This window comes from Podarcis melisellensis (genome assembly GCF_964234715.1).
Source record: "Podarcis melisellensis genome assembly, chromosome: 6".
Classification (NCBI taxonomy): Eukaryota; Metazoa; Chordata; class Lepidosauria; order Squamata; family Lacertidae; genus Podarcis; species Podarcis melisellensis.
The window spans coordinates 44433737-44453690 of NC_138538.1; the positions used below are offsets into that span (position 1 = coordinate 44433737).

Here is a 19954-nt window from a genome sequence, read left to right on the forward strand (position 1 = left end):
GTTGGATTTTTAGAGCTATGAATCTGATGGAGGAATGATTTAAACAGGGCAACTTGGATGTACCATGTACACTGGCCGAAAGTCTGATTATAAATTTATAGCCTTAAAAGTTGTACCTTACAGTAGTGGTTTTGCACTTTGTATAAAAGTGTATATGGAACAACAAGGTCAACTCTCTTTTAACATTAAAACTGATGTGTTCGTTTCCCCCCCTTCAAAGAAATGTGTAAAACATCCCTTGCCATACTTTGACAGGTCTTTCTTACACCAATGATAATAATCATTTGTAAAAAATAAATAAATCATTTTAATGGTCAATATTCTTCCAAAATATGACAGTTTAAGATTAGTCTACCTATCCAATTCCTTTTAAAATTTTCTTCCCCAAGTTGCTTAATTGAGGCCAGGCAGATCTTTATTGTTGTTATTAGTGACTAAGTAATAATATTAGACTAGGAATATCCCTAATTATACAATTAATAACATTTTCTTTTCTTCTTTGTATTTGTTTAGAGAGTGAGAATGACCACAGTTTGTTTCTTGTGATGTCAGTCGTACAGTATCTTGCCATTCAATTAAATACTTCTGTACTCAAGATATTGATGTGGATTGACATTATTTATTATTTATTCTACAAACTTTACATGCTGTTCTACTTGATTGTAAAAAAACCTCTCTAAGTGGTTTGGAAAAATGTAAAAAAGAAACTAAGATTCTTGATTAAAAACAGTTAAAAACAGGTATTCCATTCAAAAGATGACTAAAATCAACAGTAGCTAAAAACACATATAACTTCTACATGTCTGAATGGGCTTGCCTAAACAAAAATGTTTTAAACAAGTGCCAAAAGAATATAGTGGCGGGGACTTCCTGATGTCAGTAGGCAGTTGCTGTGTCATTGCATGTATACATCTATAACTCAGTCTCATAGTTATCCATATTCATTCCTTTTCACTAAGCGTTTTTCTGATTCACCTGGTTTGTGCACAATACTTTGGTTGGTTTAGCCAAAGTGTAACTGCAGTTTGGTTTGACCGTCTCAACCCAGTCCAGCAGACTAACCATAGTTTGCCTTCTGGTAACAAACTATGATGTGAAGCCATGGTTTTTTTGTTGGCTTGTTTAATTTTTTTATTGTTTAATTTTTAAAAGAGTGTACCAACAATGATTTAAAATACAGTTAAGCCAGTCAGCTAAACCTCCCCCCTAATATCCCACTTTACTAAATTCATAGTTGAAGAGCTCAAAGTATTCCCAACACAGTGTAATAATTTGCATTTTCCTATCCTTTGTTACACCAGTGATTTGGATAAGTCAATTTTTCAACAAAATAGTCATGATTTTGTCTACTCTTTTGTGCTCTGATTAAATTAGTTTATCCATATAGGATATATCCCAAACTTTGGTCAACCACTCCTCCATGGATGGATGCCAAGTTTTATCCCTGCAATAAGCAATAGTTACTGGTATATCTGCTGCCCTCAGTAAGTAAAGGACCATCTGTCTATCATCTGCTGGTACTGCATCTTTAATATAGCAAACAAAAGGATCAATGGGTTCATTAGTAAAACATGTCCTCTGATTACTTCGAATTCTTTAGTACTACTTGTCCGAAATTTCCTTATTTTAGGACAATTCATGAAAATATGTGAAGACATTGGGCATCTTGTATCCTCAGCATAGACTGCTTGCCATATTATACATCTGGTTGAGATGCCTCTCTGTTAAATACCATCAAAACAACCTTATAAAAACTTTGCTTGAGACTTACGCTGATGGTATTCTATGGCACACCCATTGGAAGAATACTTTCAAATGTTGCAGAATATAAAATAAATTCAGTTCTGAGGTGCAATTATGAGGCTGAGTGAGACGACAAGCTCAGCAATGGGATTGGGAGACAGAAGGCTGGGATCCTGCACACCTCCTCCTTCCAGCTCCCCATTCTGCAAAAGTCTGGTTCTGTAGCCAACCAGCTTGCTGCCAGCTCACCTGTCTCATCCATGGAACACTATCCTACACACCCTTTCCTCACTGGCTTAGAAGGAGAAGAGGGAATCAGAGCAGTAGTTGGGAAGACAGAGGTGAAACAATGAGGCAGCGGTGATTTTCTCTTTCTCTGCTTGGTTATTATCTTTACTCACTTGTCAGGGTCAGAGGATCCCAGTTCAGCAGCAGAAAATTCTCCTGTATGAAACCTTTTAGAGCAGCTTCCAGTCTATATAGACAATCCCAAACTAGATGGACCAATGGTCTGACTCAGTATAAAGCAGCTTCCTTTGCTCTTAGAAGCCCCAATAGACATATTTCTGAAACCGAAGGTGGGTCTTGTTGATATTTGCTCAATTCTGCCTTTGCTTAAAATATGGACCAAATTCCAGACATTTTATTGTGGTTATGGACAGAGCTCCTGAACTCTGAACAATCAGCAAAAGAACTGCATGAGCACCAAAAGTACACAGATAAAGTTCCGGAGAAAAGGAGAAGTATATGTGTATGCTTTAACATTTTCTTAGTAAAATGCACACTTTTGCATAGAGAAGCTTGGGAGTCAAATTTGGGGTAGGGTTGGGCGGACTAGGAGGTGGTCTCTCCCTACTTTCCCCCTGTAGGTATGCAGGAAAAAATGCATGCACGCACACATACTGGTGCAGATGTTAACAGGCATGGCAGATAATGAATGTTGCTGCTGTTCATTGCTAAGAACACTGTAGCACCTTGTTATATGGGGCAAGCCCTCCTGTGTTAGGTAAAATGAACCATGATTCAGACTAGCAGATGCTATGCCAGAGGGCTCAGGAGATGAAGATGGAAGACATCAAGTGGGAATGCGGGATGAGAAGGTAGCAAGGAGAAGGCATAGACCAGAAGGCATGCAGATTCTTGCCAAGTGCTTCTGTTGGCACCGGAGAAGGATATTGGCCTTGGAGATATAAACAAACAGCATTTCACTATGGAGTCGCTAGGAAGTCAAAGAACACAAGAGGTGAAGCCCTGCATCTCTTTTGCAAAATAAGCAAATGCTACTTTCACCTTTGTTAGGCAAATTGTAAGGTGTAGGTCCACCGTCCATGAGAGATGGGAAGCCTTGACCAAAGTGGTTGCTTCACTCCTTGCTTTGGAAATTCACTGTGCTATGAATTTGGCATATCACAAAACAGAGTTAGTTTATGCCCCTTGTCTATTTTGAATGTTACTGTTTCTGGTCTACTGCTATGGGAATTGAGGGTTGCCTCCTTTGTTCCTGGCAGGTCTGCTGTGCCTTTAACAACTGTATGAAGCTGCTCAAGGTACAGAGCTAGTATCAGGAAAAGAGGGAGCAACCTTAATTATCTTGAATTTTTCTGGTGCAAGAATTTGATGAGTCTTGTGGAGATGCACTGTCTTTCACATCATGAAGGCCTATGATTAGAATTTAGGGCAGGCCCCACAAATGGTTACACATAAGGAGCAGCTCATACATTTCTTGAGCGTTACTTCTTGCCCATAACAAAGTATTCACACAATCACTTCCACTTGGGCATGACTAAATCTGGGTTGATGTTTGGATTGCAAGTATGTGGCTGGCCATATAGCCATGTCAGTTACCATTAAACAAGGCAGACAATGAAAAGTGCATGGAAAGCAGTTAGATATCCAAATTAAATGCCAACTCTTTAGGAAACCTGACTTTCATCAATGTTATCAGGTTCTCTGCAAGAGCCACACTATGTTGGGTGGGGAATTGCCTCACTGAATTCGCTGGTTTACAGATCTGCCTTACAGGTTTCATCAAAACAAAGCTGTCTTCATACCCCTAGAGCATGGGTCACTAACATGGCACCCATGTGCACAATGGTGTTCTTGATGGCTTCCCTTCAGACCCACAAAACCTCTGAGCCCCCCCACCCCATTGTTCCCTTAATTGTGAGGTGGGGAGGGTGGTACCCCCTGCCCCACAAATAGTAGTTTCCAATTCCCTCTTTGAGCTCTATGTGGTTCTAAAGGTTAGATTCATTCAGATTCCTTGAGAAAGCGAACTATGTCTGTCTGTCTGCCTGCCTGCCTCTCTCTCTCTCTCTCTCTCTCTCTCTCTCTCTCTCTCTCTCTCTGTGTGTGTGTGTGTGTGTGTGTGTGTGTGTGAGAGAGAGTGAGAGAGAGAGCACAAGCACAAGGGAAGGGGGAAGAGAACTGACCAGGCAGTGCTCATGGAACTTACTCAAATACACATCATATTTTTCTGTGTATAAGACTAGGTTTCCCCCAAAAAAAATAATGTCAAAAATTAGGGGGGTGTCTTATGTGCCCCTTGACCTAAAAAGCCTGGCAACTGGTGCCTTAGGAAATACTACCACAAGTTCATCAAGACTAGTGATCTTTCTCTCATATTCGGCTGAGTATCAACAAGGCCACTGAGTTCCTATGACACTAGCACACAATGCTCTAACCTCAGCGTGGGACAAAAATAAGGCAAGGGAGCTGGGCTTTCTTTTCCTTGCTGGGAGAATTTGCAGAGGAAATGTCTCTTGAGCCACACCTTAAAAAAATCTTCCTGTTTGTCTCTTCTCTCCCCAGTCCCTCATGCACAAACATGCTAGGTAAATCCCTGGTCCCAGGTGCTGATCCTGCTGAGGTCTGCTGCTGGCACACATGCTTGTTTACTCAGGAGCCATGCTCTGCTTCTGAACACCTGTGCACTCCCTGATAGGAATTTCCCCTGGGAAAGAGGAGACCAATGTTTCTAAAGGTGTTGCTGGGAAGTGCACCGTTTAGCTCAGATTGAACAGGTGTTGCCGTCCTTTTCTTCCATGTCTTGACATGCATGTGGATGCAACTGATCACAGATATTCTAATACTAGCATGGCAAGATTTTGAAGATGGGAAGTGTTAAGAAGGTACATAGGGCTTTCTGCTTCTAGCCTGTTACAAGAACTCTGGTCAGGCACTCTAGATCAATCATTTAATGTGGGGGAAATTTATTTATTGTTTGTTGCATTTACATCCCACCATTCCTCCAAAGAATTCAAGGTGGCACACATGGTTTTCTCCCTCCCCATTTTGGTTAGGCTGAGAGGCTGTCACCCAAAGTCACCCAATGAGCTTCATGGTGGAATGGGGATTTGAAGTCTGGTTTCTCAGGTCCTAGTCCAGCACTTTGACCACTACCTGGCCAAAAGGTTTGTAGCTCAATATCTGTTTAATAATATTCAACAAGGTTCTGTCTTTTCCTTTCCTAAAGTGAGCTGTTTCTGGCGTTTAATGTTTTTTCTGGGTTGTAAAATAGTTGTTCTCTATTTGGCTTAGAGTAGGGGTTGCCAACTGTGTTAGGCCTGTGGGCCCATGTGGAATTCTGGGGAAGAGTCCTGGGTAAAATGGTATTTTAAAAAACCACCACAAAGAATCAAGACAAAAAGGAAAACAGTCTCGAAGTTTTCTAGTACATGACTCATTTAGCTCTATGTAGAGATTCTCCTATACACATGGAGAAAATAAAATTTTGCCTTCCCACTTTTTCAAAAGTGGTTCTTAAGTTCAGGTTTTAAGAACAAGGTGTCTCTAAATTTAAAGAACTTGTGAGCTTTTGAAGCTCCTGAAGAAGGAATGTTCCACTCTGAAATTCATAGAACTAAAATAAAAAGCTTGTACTGGTGCCTGATCTTTGTCTTAAATAGTCATGGGCATCTGTCAAGCACCAACCCTTCCCAAGAAAGATTAAAGGGCTCCAATTGCCACTAGCTTGATGGCCAACCCCCCACATAACCCCCCCCATGCATACATAAAGCCCATACCACACATGTAAAGGTAAAGGTAAAGGGACCCCTGACCATTAGGTCCAGTCGTGGCCGACTCTGGAGTTGCGGCACTCATCTCACTTTATTGGCCGAGGGAGCCGGTGTACAGCTTCCAGATCATGTGGCCAGCATGACTAAGCCACTTCTGGCGAACCAGAGCAGCACACGGAAACGCCGTTTACCTTCCCGCCAGAGTGGTACCTATTTATCTCCTTGCACTTTGACGTGCTTTTGAACTGCTAGATTGGCAGGAGCAGGGACTGACCCACGGGAGCTCACCCCGTCACAGGGATTTGAACTACCAACCTTCTGATCAGCAAGTCCTAGGCTCTGTGGTTTAACCCACAGTGCCACCCACGTCCCATACCACACATGTACATGCACACAAATGCATACAAACAACAGACATGCACAGCCATTCATTCCTTGGCCCCCAGCAATTAGTCTTGGAAAACAATTGTTGTAAAAGCAAAACTTGGCTTGGTATGAGGCCTATTGTCCAGCCTCATTGCCTTGCCACACTATTCGGTAGAAATGGCTCGCTTGGTGTTGGTGCGGTTCTAGCAATAATTTCCTAGCAAAAGTGTCCCTATTACTTACCAGTAGGAGGAGTGGGGAGAGGCTAGGTGGTAGCGAGGTCAGGGCTGCACAGTGGACACACTGGTGGAGCCAATCTGGAACTCCCGCCTGAGTCTCCGCAGAGCCCTGACCTAGAGTGTCCAAGTGAAAAAGGGGACAGGCCTCCTGCACTTTTGAACATCTAATTCTCTTCTGCATTCCACTGTTGATAAACCTTGGTTATACCCTGACTCCTGGCACTTTCAATGCATTCCTTGTCAAAATATGCAAAGCATGAAAACACTGTAACCAAAATAATGTGATTTCAGCACAAACTCCTAGGTCATATTATTCTGAAAGCACTGTTCGGACCTCTTGGTAAAAAGAGCTTTACTGTACCGTATTTGGTTTTGGTACCTGGTCTGCCTAGCTGCAGTCCTGCTTCCCTGCAACGTCCCTTGCCTGGCACCATGCTCTGCTGAAAGCTTGACACCCTGGTGGCCCATCATCACTGTGTTGTTGGAAGGAGCGATCTCAACTAGAAAGCCATCTTGCCAAGCACATCTTGTTTGCTCGGTCTCCCAGTCACATACACAGGGAGAGGAAACATTTTCAGGAACACACGTGAGCGAGCATGACAAGAAATCAGTGTGTGCTTGTGACTTACGGTATTAGTGGACTGATAAGATTCATTAGGATGATTCAGAGGGGCCACCCAAAAAAGACTGGAAAGAGGCCCACAGAGAGGAAAAAGGTGTTACTGATTAACTAGGGTAAGGATTCTCAATGAGAGATATGAAGAGTCATTAAATAGGGCTCAGGTTGCAGGGAGTCCATCTGGCAAGCTCTTCAATCAAAGTCTTTATTGCAATGGGTATTCCTGCCACAGAACAACAGTAGCACATGCATGGGAGGCAGGTCAGTGATCACAACTATTGTTGGAGATCTTCCCCCAAAAGTTGTTTTGTTAACATAACTTAGTTCTCAGGACACCACTCTGCCTGCCCCCCCAACCCCAGTCTCTTATAACTTGTAAGTGAGGGATGCTGCAAAGCAGTGTTGCTGAGAAATTGTAATATCAGTGTTGTGTGTGGCTTTTGTTGCCATCTCATCACTTTGTGTGAATTGTGCGGTATACGTAGAGACAGGGAAGCAAGGATGACTGTGGCTGCCTACAGACTGTCACTATTTTGTTAGAGGTATGCAGCAGCTTATTAGAAATTAAGGTTTGTGCAATTAAAGTGGATCAAAGCATTCTGGGGCAACAAATCCACTTTCGAAAAATGACTCTTTATGGTTAGGGAAGCAACAGGGAAATGCACTAAAAAGTGTGGGATAGTTATCGTTATCACTGATTGGAAGACATCCAACCTCCCATCAAACAACACAGAATGAATGCTCGTTGTTGTGTAACCTCCCCACAAACAAATCAGAACAGATGCTCAAGCAAAGAGTGGACATCCTATAACTTTTGTGCAAGTAAATCAGGAGGCAGGCACAAGAGATTGGCTTCTCAGGAGGTGCCCTGTGAATAGGTGCTGTGAGGATATGCAGGGCTGGCATCCTCAGGCAGTTGTTGATGCTTTGTTCTAGCTACCCCACCCCCCAACCTGCTCATCTATTTCCCCCTGCTTGGTTTTATGTAGCAGTGGGTGTCTCCATAGGGAAATTGGCAGAAAATTACCTGCTGCTATTGTGGAGGTGGTCCTGCTGCTCACCATCAGTAAGCCCACTAGGGTAAAAACTGGAGACACTGCTGAAAGTTGATAGCCAGTATGGCAAAAGAGGTTTATGTTTTTCTTCCTTCTTCCCAGCTGGGCGGAGGTGTTACCCAGGAGTCTTGTGACAAAGAGAATAATAGACTGGCAGCTTTGTAACTGCAAAGTCAGACAGAGAGAGGCTGAGTTTTAGACTTTGGATGAAAACAGACTTTGGGGGATTTGAAGAAGCTGTGAGCTTTCAACAACCATAGGAATTAACTGTGCATTTCCATTTATGTTTAACTTCTGTGTTTGTAGCTAAATGCAAACATTACAAAATGCCATACATCTCCGGGGACCTGATTCAAAAGGAAATGGAAGCTGGAGACGCATTGCACCCTGGAGTTCTCACTGCTGGGAAAACTGGGATGCATATGAGAATACAATTGGAAATATTCTGTTGGAGAGAAAGCAGCTTGGGGATAATTTGGAATGAAAAAGCTGCTGCAAGGGAATAGTTTAAGCACCACTTCCAAAACGCTGCTTCTCTCCAATTTCCTCTGTTCTGAAGCTGTTTTTAAAAATGGGGATGAGACGTGTGTATTTGCATGTAACATGTAACTTCATTCTCAATAGTGCAGGAGTTTTAAAAAACACTAAGGATTTAAGGCAATTTTATTAAGATGTCATAAGGGTGTAAATATGATCATAGGCAATTGGGCATGCTGGTAACACCATTTGCTTGCATCCTAGAGGCTGCAGAATAAGCATGCCTGAAATACACCACCCATGGCATGATCTGGAAATGATACTTGGAAGGACTTTTCAAAACCAGCATTTCTAAATTAACCATTTGCTTTACAGCCAAATAAGGGGGTGGGGGGAGGTGCTGGCCAGTGGTCATAAAGACAGACTTGTTCTATGAAATTTGTGATTTGCCACAAAAAGAAACTGTGTAGATCCCTAACCAGCAGCTAATATCCCACCATACTTTATTCTTGTTTTAACTATGGACATTTTTTTTAAAGCTTAACAAGAAAAAGGACAGCAGATCAATGCAAAATAGATGATTTTGTCCATCCAATAAAACGAAGCAAGAATAAGAATAAAGTAGAAAGATAGTTAACTGTAATTAATTCCTGAGTCATTATTGTGTTTACCAAAGCGATGAATATATGTTTTTACGCGGAAGAAAATTCAGAAAGATTACCAGCCCAAAATAAATAATAGCTAAAATAAAATAGCTAAAAGTTGTTAAAACATACAAACCAAGCCGTTTTTGTGAAAATTAAATGTTTTCGCATGCATGTGGGAGTTAGCAGCTGAGGTGCCCAAGGGACACAGTAGTGGCTGGTCCATTACAGTACAGTGGTACCTCTGGTTACGTACTTAATTCGTTCCAGAGGTCCGTTCTTAACCTGAAACTGTTCTTAACCTAAAGTACCACTTTAGCGAATGGGGCCTCCCCTTCCTCCACGCCAACGGAGCACGATTTCTGTTCTCATCCTGAAGCAAGGTAACCCGAGGTAATATTTCTGGGTTAGCGGAGTCTGTAACCTGAAGTGTATGTAACCTGAAGCGTATGTAACCCGAGGTACCACTGTACTGCAATTGGGACACTTCCCCATCAACCACAGTCCGCCCTCAGCAGCCAGCCCCCACTTGCCTGTCTTTGTACTTACATCCAGTCCAAAGGGTCGCACTGCCTGTCAGCTTCCTTCTCCTTAATTTTGTATTTGTAGGATTCAGCAGGGAGGAGGATGGAGACAAAACTAGAATTACTTGGCCCTGTCTGTCATTGGCTCTGGCTCCGGTTACTGTAGGCCTCCCTGCCTTCTGCCCCACCAATCTCAAGAGGACCAGCCAACACTATAGCAGAGACCTTCACAGAGCCCATTGCTGCGGCCCATATGTTAAGAGCCCCTTTGCCAGTGATCTGGAGTGAGAGGCACAAACCTATACATCTTGAAATTCAGGGTGTTGGCACTAGCCTGTAAGCCCCTATATAGCTCAGAGGCAGGGTGCTTTAGAGACTCCCTTACATACAGTACTTCTGCAGGATATTTTCTCCTAAAAATTCCAAAGTGGCGAGAATCCGGCTCCACAGTAACTTGGAGCAGGGCTTTTAGAGTGGCTGCCTGTGTTCTGCGTAACAAACATCATTCCTTATTTTCTGTGCTGTTTTAAGTTGTTGTTTTTATATTCACTTTGAGACATATATGTGGAAGGTGATATAATAATAACAGTAATAATAACTTTTTTCTCAGAAGAAAGTCTCTTGGTTTTCATTTTTCAATGGTGCTTACTCCTAAGTAAGTGTATACCGGATTGCAGCTTGAGGTATATAATCAGGATCAGGCTCTACTGCTGTTCACACAAGGGAGCAGAGGAACACTGTGTGTGTGTGTGTGTGTGTGTGGTGAGGAGCTCACACAAAGTCCTTGACACATAGTAAGGGAGAGGTTCCTAGAATGCAGAGCTGTGCATTCTAGAGGACACCTATCAGGAGTGCTGCAGCAACATATTTCCTGCATTGGTAGAGGCTTGCCGCTTGACCTTTGGGCTGTGTTCCTCTTCCACAGCCTGATTCTGTGAGGTCAGACTGAGCCCCCATCTTCCTCTCTCCCATTAGGACTGCTCTCTCAAAGCAGTCCCGAGTTTTAGCAGTAGTGGTAGTCCTGGGGCACACCAAAAGCATAGCATCCAAAGAATTTGGGAACGGTCGCTGCTGCTGTTCATTTTCAACACACTAATCTTAAGCATCGTCTGTGACAATTCTCCAGCAGCTGTTCAAGGCCTGCTGTTCTTTTCGAGGATTTGGACGACGTCAGTGGCACGAGTTCACTGTGGTAAAGGGAAATAACTCGGGGAGATATAGCAGGAACCTTGTCCTTGCTCCAAGGCAACCTTCTCGGTTGCCAACATTCCTTGACAACTTTCCCTTTTACTCAGCTCCGGTTTGAAAAAGTACCCAGTTGAGGAAGGGACTTCCCTCTCATGACTCACATGTCGGTCATACGCAGCGGTGACTCAGCAGTGTTTGACACCAGGCCATATGTTCTCACGGGATCTGAAGCAGGAGGGGAGGAGAAGGCGAAATCAAGGGCAAACAGCACAGGAGAGGGCAGAGGGAAGAGGCAGAAGGGAAGGAGAGAAAAAACTGCCAGGGATTCATGGCAAGAGGACTGGGGCAACAGGACTAGGTACTGTTTTAAACACAAAGCCACCTTGTAATGGGTCAAATTATTTGTCTGTCAGCTGATACAAGGAAAAAACTGCTCCTTTCCCCTTATGGCCTTATGGGGTATCCAAGAGCCCATATAGAGTCCTCTTTTAGGTTCTCTATCAGTAGGAGAAAATAACAGAGGCAAACCAGAGGATATTGAGAAGCAAGGCAGCTAGTCAGCCTGATCTTTATTAAAGCTGTTGCAACAGGGTGCTCCCCCCACATGCAGGAGAGAGGAGGGACCCAGAACAAAGGTGTGGCCGCCCTTATATAGACTTTTGGAATTGCCCACCCTCAAATTCCAGACCGCCCCAGAAACATCATACATACGGTACATCACAGAAAGGGTGTAGCCCAGGACCACCTCCCCCAACACATCATTCATACATCACAGGGGGTGGTCTAAAACAGAATCCTGAGTGTGTCGTTTATCTCCTGTCTGGCAGGTTACCTGGTTCTATTATCTGGGTTTTGGCCACTCTTTTATTATTACAATGGTACCTCTGGTTGCGAACGGGATCCATTCCGGAGCCCCGTTCGCAACATGAGCAGAACGCAACCTGTGTGTGCGCATCTGCATGTGCGCGGGTCATGATTCGCCACTTCTGCGCATGCACGCGACGTCATTTTGACCGTCTGTGCAAGCGGCGAAACCTGGAAGTAACCCTTTCCAGTATTTCCGGGTCACCGCGGGACGCCACCTGAAAAGATTTAACCTGAAGCAAACATAACAAGAGGTATGACTGTATAACTACTTAATTCCTGAATCCAGGTCACAGGCTCACCCTATTCACACCTTAAATGTGCCCTTAAGGCAGGATTTGTGAGCACAAAGACAATGGGAAGATTTTTTCAGTTCTTCCCTCCTTGCAGAGAAATATTTCGTCAGTTTGGGAGAGTCAAAATGGTTTCAGGACTGTATTCCTGTACTGTTTCGGACATGTGGTTTATGTATTTATTTACGTGTTTGCCTTGTACATTCAATTTATATATTTGAGACCTTAAATTCTTATAAGACAGCCCAGCATTGCTTGTTATACCTGGCATTGGTTCTCTGGCGCAGAGGGCCTTATTACTGGAGATGGCAGGTGTTAAGTTGTGGGTGAACGTATCAGATGACACAGCGATTCTTCAAACAGCTCTTGTTTATTCACAGGCCAGGACAGAACTGAACTGAAGTGTTCAGTCAGCCTGCTTATATAGAGCTCCAGTACAACGTTACTGTAACAACTTTCTAAAACTATCCAATCACTGAACATCACTTTCAATCCCTTATTTGCATAACTATCTACAGTATCCCCCTGCTGGTCCAGGGTGGGAACTTCAGTACATAACAGCAGGGATTAAACCTGGGACCATATACATATAATATGCTCTCAGTCTCTGAAGGTTTTTGCTGTTGCTGGCCTCCCTTTGTCCTTCTGCCGCAAGTGTCTGGCGCTCTCCCCTGTGGCTAGAGAGTAGCGATGGGGAACCTTTTCCAGGGCAAGGACTGCAATCCTTTTGAACAACTATCCAGGAGCAATATGCCAGTGGCTCCAGAGGCAAAAGTGGACATGGCCAGAGAAAAATGTGGCCAGAGCATTGAATGAGAAATTTAATTCTGTGCAGTATTCAGGCAAACAAGAAGCACTATCAGGGTTCACGTATACATTCTAGACAGGCAAAAACATTTGGGGAAGGCACAAGAAGTGTTGGCGAGGTGATGCTGGCCAGGGCTTTTTTAGCACTGGATGTGGCTCAGGAGATTATGTGGCCTGGGAAGAGTCGTAGGGGCCAGAAGCCTTGAGGTGCTCCATTCCTGCTCTAGATATTTCAGTGTGCTGAATACAAGACTTTCATTTCAATCTAGACCCAACTTACTGAGGGTGCCTCCCTCACGACTCCCCTGGCCATTGTATGCATTAAGCCTCAGCCAGATGCTTTGCCAATTCCAGAGGGGAAATAGTTGATGGTTGCTTAGCAACACCAGACACTCTCCTCAACATGGCTCCGGGTACAGGCCTAGTACTCATTGCTCTGTCCAACAGTAGAGATCTCTGCATTAGCATGTCCTAACTATGAATTGCTGTCGCTTGTGTGAAGCTGTTCAAAAGTTACCCTGCTCCAGTATTGTCTGATTTTGACTTTTTGGAGTAAGTTCTTGAGAAATTAGTCCAACCCCCTTCAATGTAGGAATCCTGCCCACAGCTGTCCCTGGGTGGGTTTGAACCACCAGCCTTCTGGTTAATAGCCAGACACACTGACCCATTGTGCCACAGAAGGTATAGGTAAGAACCCATTTACTATACCACCCACTTTTGTATCTAGCCCCACCCACCTGCCAGTATTTTAAAACCAGTTGCCAAACTGCTCCAGAGGTTGGGGGTAAGATGGTGTTGGTGATACTATCTGTGCTAGCCAATTGGCACTACCTCAGCTAGTGTGTTCCCATTCTAATTGCACCACTTCATAAAGCTGCTGAACCAGTTTCCTCAGAGCTCTCTTTGGAATAGGAAAAAAAAGATACCTTTGGACTGGTCTCAATGAGAGAGGTAGCAAAACATGCCATCTGCTCTACAAATGTGACATCTGTCTTTAATCCTACCTAAGCTGGAACAGGACAAAGGCTGTCAGGAGGAACAAAAGGCTTTCATAAAGGGGCTACAAGAATGAGGCTTTAAAAAAATTAACCGCTAACAGAAAACACAGAAAAAAGTTGGAGTTGTGGTGCCTAATAAATGTTTTGCAGTGGGCTGTGAAACCAAGAAGAAAGTAGCTACAGGCAGCGACCAATGGACAGCAGGGGTTTTATCTCAGGTACAGTTGCAGTCAACTTGGGGTGCTGCCACTCACCTGACCTCTGGATGGTTGCATCACTGCAATGGAGAGTTTGCCGCAGTGCGAATGCATTGGCAGGATCACCGGATTGGTTCTTCCACTGTGTTTGCATCATGCTGACCTAGCCACCATGTTATAACTGACTGGAGGTCAGGTGAATGGCAGTACCCCATCATACTGTTTGCTACCACCCAGGTCTCATTATCATCCCTTGACTAGCAAGCCACAATTCACAAGTGCATTTTAAAAGTGATGTTAAATTTTATGTTTTTAAAGAACCATATGTACCCATATGTGCTCTTCTGCCACTGTCCACACCAATCTGTTTAGGACATTTGGAAAGCATTAATAATTCAAGGTTAGCTTATAGCTTCTCAGGTTTCGTCATCCCACAGACCGGTCTCCAACAACTCTCCACAGTTCTCTGTCTTGAGCAAGTCATTGCAAGTCAGCATACGTCTCCACCCTTTTCCTTTAGCTTAATATTATACCTTCCCAGGTCTTTTGCATATTGGGTGTTTTCTGTGGTTGTGTACAACTGGGGTATAAAGCAAATGTCATCTTGTGGCAGCTTGTAAGAACATACGTAAGAACATACATTTTGTTCATTTAATACAACAGCACTGGGGCGGAATTAAACTTGTCAGTGTTTGATTATAGAATTTGACTTCCGGGACACCACAGCCCATGAATTGATTAATGCTTATCCAACAACAAAATATCTCTTTCCCCACTTACCACTGGATGCTCGATAGTACCAGCCTGCAACTTGGTGCTCATCCAAACCTTATGGGACTACAACACCCATCTCCCCTGACTATTGGTCATGCAGGCTGTGACTGATTGGAACTGGAGTCCAACAGCATCTGGAGAGCACATGGTTGCGGAAGGCTACTCTGTGGTCTTAGTACTCTGCTAATACATTCATGCCCCAGTGTCATGACCTCCCCTACTGTGTACCAGAGATCCTATTTCTTCATGCTATTCTTCCACCCTCCAATAGCCAAAGCAAATTAGTGGCTAGAGAGAGCCTAGCAGAGAAGCAGTAGCTGAGGTCCCTCAGAAATGCTTCTCCCACCAGGACATTTATTATGTGTACTGGCTACATTTCTATGTCATGCTTTCTGGGCGGTTCACAGAATATTTGTTTGTTTTCTATACTGCCCTTCAGCCAAGGATCACAAGGTGGTTTACAATACAAAAATACATAGCATAGTAACAAACAAAAATAAAAGCAATAACTCTCTATCAGAATAGAGAGTCTCACAATAAAATATAACGAAAAATCTAAAAAAAATAAATCAAAATATTCCTGGAATAAAACTAAAGCAAAACCAACAATTGAGGACAATGGCAGCTTAAGGACTGGAAAAGCATGAACACATTTTTAACAATAAAGGACATCTGGGATTTGAGCTTGCTATGCAGGGGTCAGATGTGTGCCAGAGAACTTTTGTAAGATGCGTTTGTGAGACTGGATGTGTGTTTATAGTGCTTTTTCTGGGAGCGCTCAAGAGTATGCAGTACTGGCACCTTTTTTCTAGAAGAAAAGCACTGTGTGTTTACATGGTGTGTTTGTGTGTATTAAAGAAATATAGGGAGTGAGAAAGAGAGAAAGAGAGGGAGAAAGAAAGAAAGAAAAAAGAAAAGAAAAGAAAAGAAAAGAGGGTTTCCAGGCCAAATGGGGGCTTAATATTGTAAACTGGTTGTTGACATACCTCAAATGGGTCTTGGCCACAGCACTGGTCCCCCCCCTTTAACTCAATGGATTTCCCACACAAAAATGAGGGGGGAAATATGACCTGTTATTTTGTTGCCAGCATTAGGTACCTGGTTTTTAGAGTCAGACCACTGCTCCATCTAGCTCAGTATTGTCTACACTGACTGGCAGAGACTCTCCAGAGTTTCAGGCAACGAGTCTTTCCTAACCCTACCTGGGGATGCTGGAGATTGAACCAGGGGCTTTCTGTATGCAAGGCAGATGCTCTGCCACTGAGCTACAGTCCTTCCCCACACATAGTATGGGCACTGCAAGCGTGAGAAGCACCAGCTCCACAATAAACACCCATCTAGAAGCATCCCAGTGAAATAATGCAGAGAAAGGATTTATTTAATAAGTTAACTCAGACGCAACATTTCATGGATTTCCACTGGTTGAGCTATATTCTCAATTAGTAAGTGAAGGTAGCTCCATTTCAGTCAATGGATAAGACCTTTGGCCACCACAAAATCAATGCTGCTGCCTTCAAAGTAATGGGATAGGTTCCAGCAGGTATAAATGACTGCAGTGGCATTTATTGTTCCCATGCAGGCTTTCTGCACCGACATCTGAGGAGCTCAGAGGAAACCATTTCCATGGGCTTTCTTACCATCGTGTGCACAGACACACAAAGGGACAAAATACATTTTCTTTCTGAGCTGGTAGAGATCCCTCTATACACCGGCTTATTGTACCTTTAGCACATTTATACTTCTGGGCTCTTTACCAGAAAACTCAAAAGGGTGCCACTAAAGTTGTTTTGTCTGACACACATGAAACAAGAAGATGGCACCCCTCACTGGAGGCATGACTCAACAGGCTCAAGACAAAACACTGTTTTCTTTTTCCTTGGCTTCTAACTTGGATATGATAAGAACATATTGCTGAATAACTTCATTTCTCCGAGTGGTGAGAAGAACAGAATTTAAGATTCAGAAAGGACTGTGTGGATCATCTACTCCAGGCACCCCCAAACTCGGCCCTCCAGCTGTTTTGGGACTACAACTCCCATCATCCCTAGCTAACAGGACCAGTGGTCAGGGATGATGGGAATTGTAGTCCCAAATCAGCTGGAGGGCCGAGTTTGGGGATGCCTGATTCTACTCTAACCCCTTGTTTTGTACAGGAGCTACAATGCAGGATGTAACTACGGCAGATTGCCATCCAGTCTCTGCTTAAATGCCTATTGTGCATGTTGAAGGCAGAAAGAAGGAGGAGGGGACAAGGGTAGGGGGCGCAAGAGCCAGTAACAGGCAGAGTTAATTACGGTGCCATCTACACGATACTTTTCAAATACAGTATCATCCCACTTGGCATGGCATCCCACAAAACATCCTGGGAGCTGTAGTTTAAGGGTGCTGAGAGTTGTTGGGAGACACCCATCCCCCCCACAAAGTTGGAGTTCCCAGAGTGGCTTGGGCAGCCAACCCCTCTTCCCAGGGAACTCTGGGAACTATAACTACATGGGGTGGCGTCACCTGACCTTCCGGCAACCGAGTCTCTGCTGCTTATTGGGAGGGAGAGTGGGACATTAAGCAGTGGAGAGGTCAGCACTGTGCAAATGCATCAGCAGGAGCACCTGTGGGTGGGACTGTACAGTGTCAACCGCCCTGCCACCTCACCCCTCCCACTCTCCCTCCCCATACGCAGCAGCCATCCTCTATCACACCCACCCCATTGTCTGCTGCTATTTTCAATCGCATGTAGCATACTTCCAGAGTAAAAGTATAGTAAAACACTGGTAGAGAGTGAATGGATGACCTGAGGTTGAACATTCTAGGGCCTTTTAAATGTGTTTGTGGGAGGGGGGGTTATTGTTTTGTTTCTGTTCTTCTTTTATTATGTATTTTGTGTTCTGATTTTGTATTTTGATGTTGTAAACCACCCTGTGATCTTTGGATGAAGGCTGGTGTAATGGTTCTAGGGGTTGCTCGTGCGTAAGTTGCCGCCACTCCTGGCTAGGTTACCTGGTTGAACCCTTTCTGTCTGGACAGCCTTTCACTTTGTGGCTGTCTCAGTCGCTGGCAGAATCCGTCAGTGGGCGTTTCTTGAACTTCTTCCAGCAAAGAAGTTCTTTGACGCCAAGTCTCCTCCTACTCTCCCTGCGCGGAAGTCTTCTGCGCAGGGAGGGTGTGGGCAGCGGAGTACCCGTGCTCTCCCCGCTGGTCTCCGGCAAGGAGTCCTGGAGCCTCCTCTCCGATTCCCCCATCTGCCCCCCTTCTCCACTGGGGTTACGCTGATTTCCTTCCCCAGCAGATGGGCTGCCTCTCTCCCTACTGGGACCCTCTCCGGCATCCCTCTGGAGCCTTCCCTCCGCCTCTAGCTCCAATGGCAGTTCCCTGACAGCTGGTGTACAAATTTAATCAATAATACTAAATATTGGCCACTGATTGAGTCAAACAATTGGTATACCTAGACCAGTGTTGTCTACTCTGGCAGTGAATGGCACCCATGGTCTCATGCAGAGGTTGCACCCAGTCCTGCTATCTGAGATCTGCTTTTAATTGGAAACCTTCTTTATGCAAAGCTGGGGCTCCACCCAGCTATGACCCCATCCCAGATTCTTACAAATTCCACTGAAACAGCTGATGGAGCACCTGTGTAACATACTATCCTTTTGTTTTCATGGTTGACGCCAGCCAACAAAGATCTAAAAACCAAATCTGGCCACAGAAATGCTTCCCATTTGCAACTTGAAAGACAGGCATTGGGCGGCTAGAATGATGGATTTGACAATGGGATTTTAGGGCAGTCTGCTTTGCAGATGGGTGCCTTGGCCCATCCTTGAAGCTGCTGCTCTGTAAAACTGGTGGCTGATCTGAGTTCTAGGTACAAACAAGTTCGAGGTCTGTGTCAGGCTTAGGTGATTTTGTGGCAGAATAACCAGTACCTTGGGAGGGACGCGGGTGGTGCTGTGGGTAAAATCACAGAGCCTAGGACTTGCCGATCAGAAGGCCGGCGCTTCAAATCCCCGCGATGGGGTGAGCTCCCATTGCTCGGTCCCTGCTCCTGCCAACCTAGCATTTCAAAAGCACGTCAAAGTGCAAGTAGATAAATAGGTACCACTCCAGCAGGAAGGTAAACGGCGTTTCCGTGCGCTGCTCTGGTTCGCCAGAAGCGGCTTGGTCATGCTGGCCACATGACCCGGAAGCTGTACACCGGCTCCCTTGGCCAATAAAGCGAGATGAGTGCTGCAACTCCAGAGTCGGTCACGACTGGACCTAATGGTCAGGGGTCCCTTTACCTTTACCTAACCATTACCTTACTAGTGAGATTTTTGGGATAGAGAAATTTTCAGTACCGCAATCCCATTCATGGATTCAGTGGGATAGCTCAGTTGGGAGAACATGAGACTCTTAACCTCAGAGTTGTGGGTTCATCCTCTGCTGACTTAGCTATCCCTAGGAATAGTACTAGAGCACCACAATATCTTACAACTAGGTAGTAAGCCTGGGGTCTCTAACGTGGTGCCCATGGTGCAAAAGATTCCTGCATTGCAGGGGCTTGGACAAGATGACCCCTTTGCTCCCTTGCAACTCTACGGTTATATGATTCTATTTCAAGCAACAGACTTGCAAGGTGTCCTTGGGTAAGTCCGTTTCTTCCTCCTTTCCCCCCACACTTTGGGATGACCATCAAAAGTAATTGCATGCAAGCACCTTGACTCACTCACTACAGACTGTCTTGTATCCATCACAGCGAGAGGCTGTGACTTTGCTTTAAAGAGAACTTGAAAATGCTACTTTATGTTCAGTGGTACCTTGGTTCTCAAACTTAATCTGTTCTGGAAATCCATTCCAAAACCAAGAGGCGCTTTCCTATAGAAAGTAATGCAAAATGGATTAATCTGTTTCAGGCTTTTAAAAACAAACCCCCAAACAGCACTTTAACATGAATTTTACTATCGAATGAAACCATTGATCCATAACATGAAAGCAATAAAGAATGTAGTGCAGTCACACAATCAATCAATCTGTAGCTGAACAGTCACAAAAGCAAAACAAAAAAGAGCTGCAAAAACAAAAACGCGAAATAAATAGCAAAAACAGATGGACCTCAGTGTAACACTCGAAACAGAAGTGTGGCACTCAAAGCGGAAGCGTAACACTCAAAACGGAGC

General features: G+C 44.3%; 1 long non-coding RNA gene across 2 annotated transcripts in view; it reads left to right on the plus strand.

The window, feature by feature from the left end:
• The first annotated feature begins 5043 nt into the window (after positions 1 to 5043).
• LOC309371337 overlaps positions 5044 to 19954 on the plus strand; it is a 41502-nt gene continuing 26591 nt past the window's right edge. Inside the window, exon 1 of one of the 2 annotated variants that reach the window (XR_014169060.1) lies at positions 5044 to 5156. This is a non-coding gene — a long non-coding RNA (uncharacterized lncRNA). Of the gene's footprint in view, positions 5157 to 13237; positions 13285 to 19954 lie in introns of those variants that run through there. The other variant, XR_014169061.1, reaches the window with a different exon arrangement.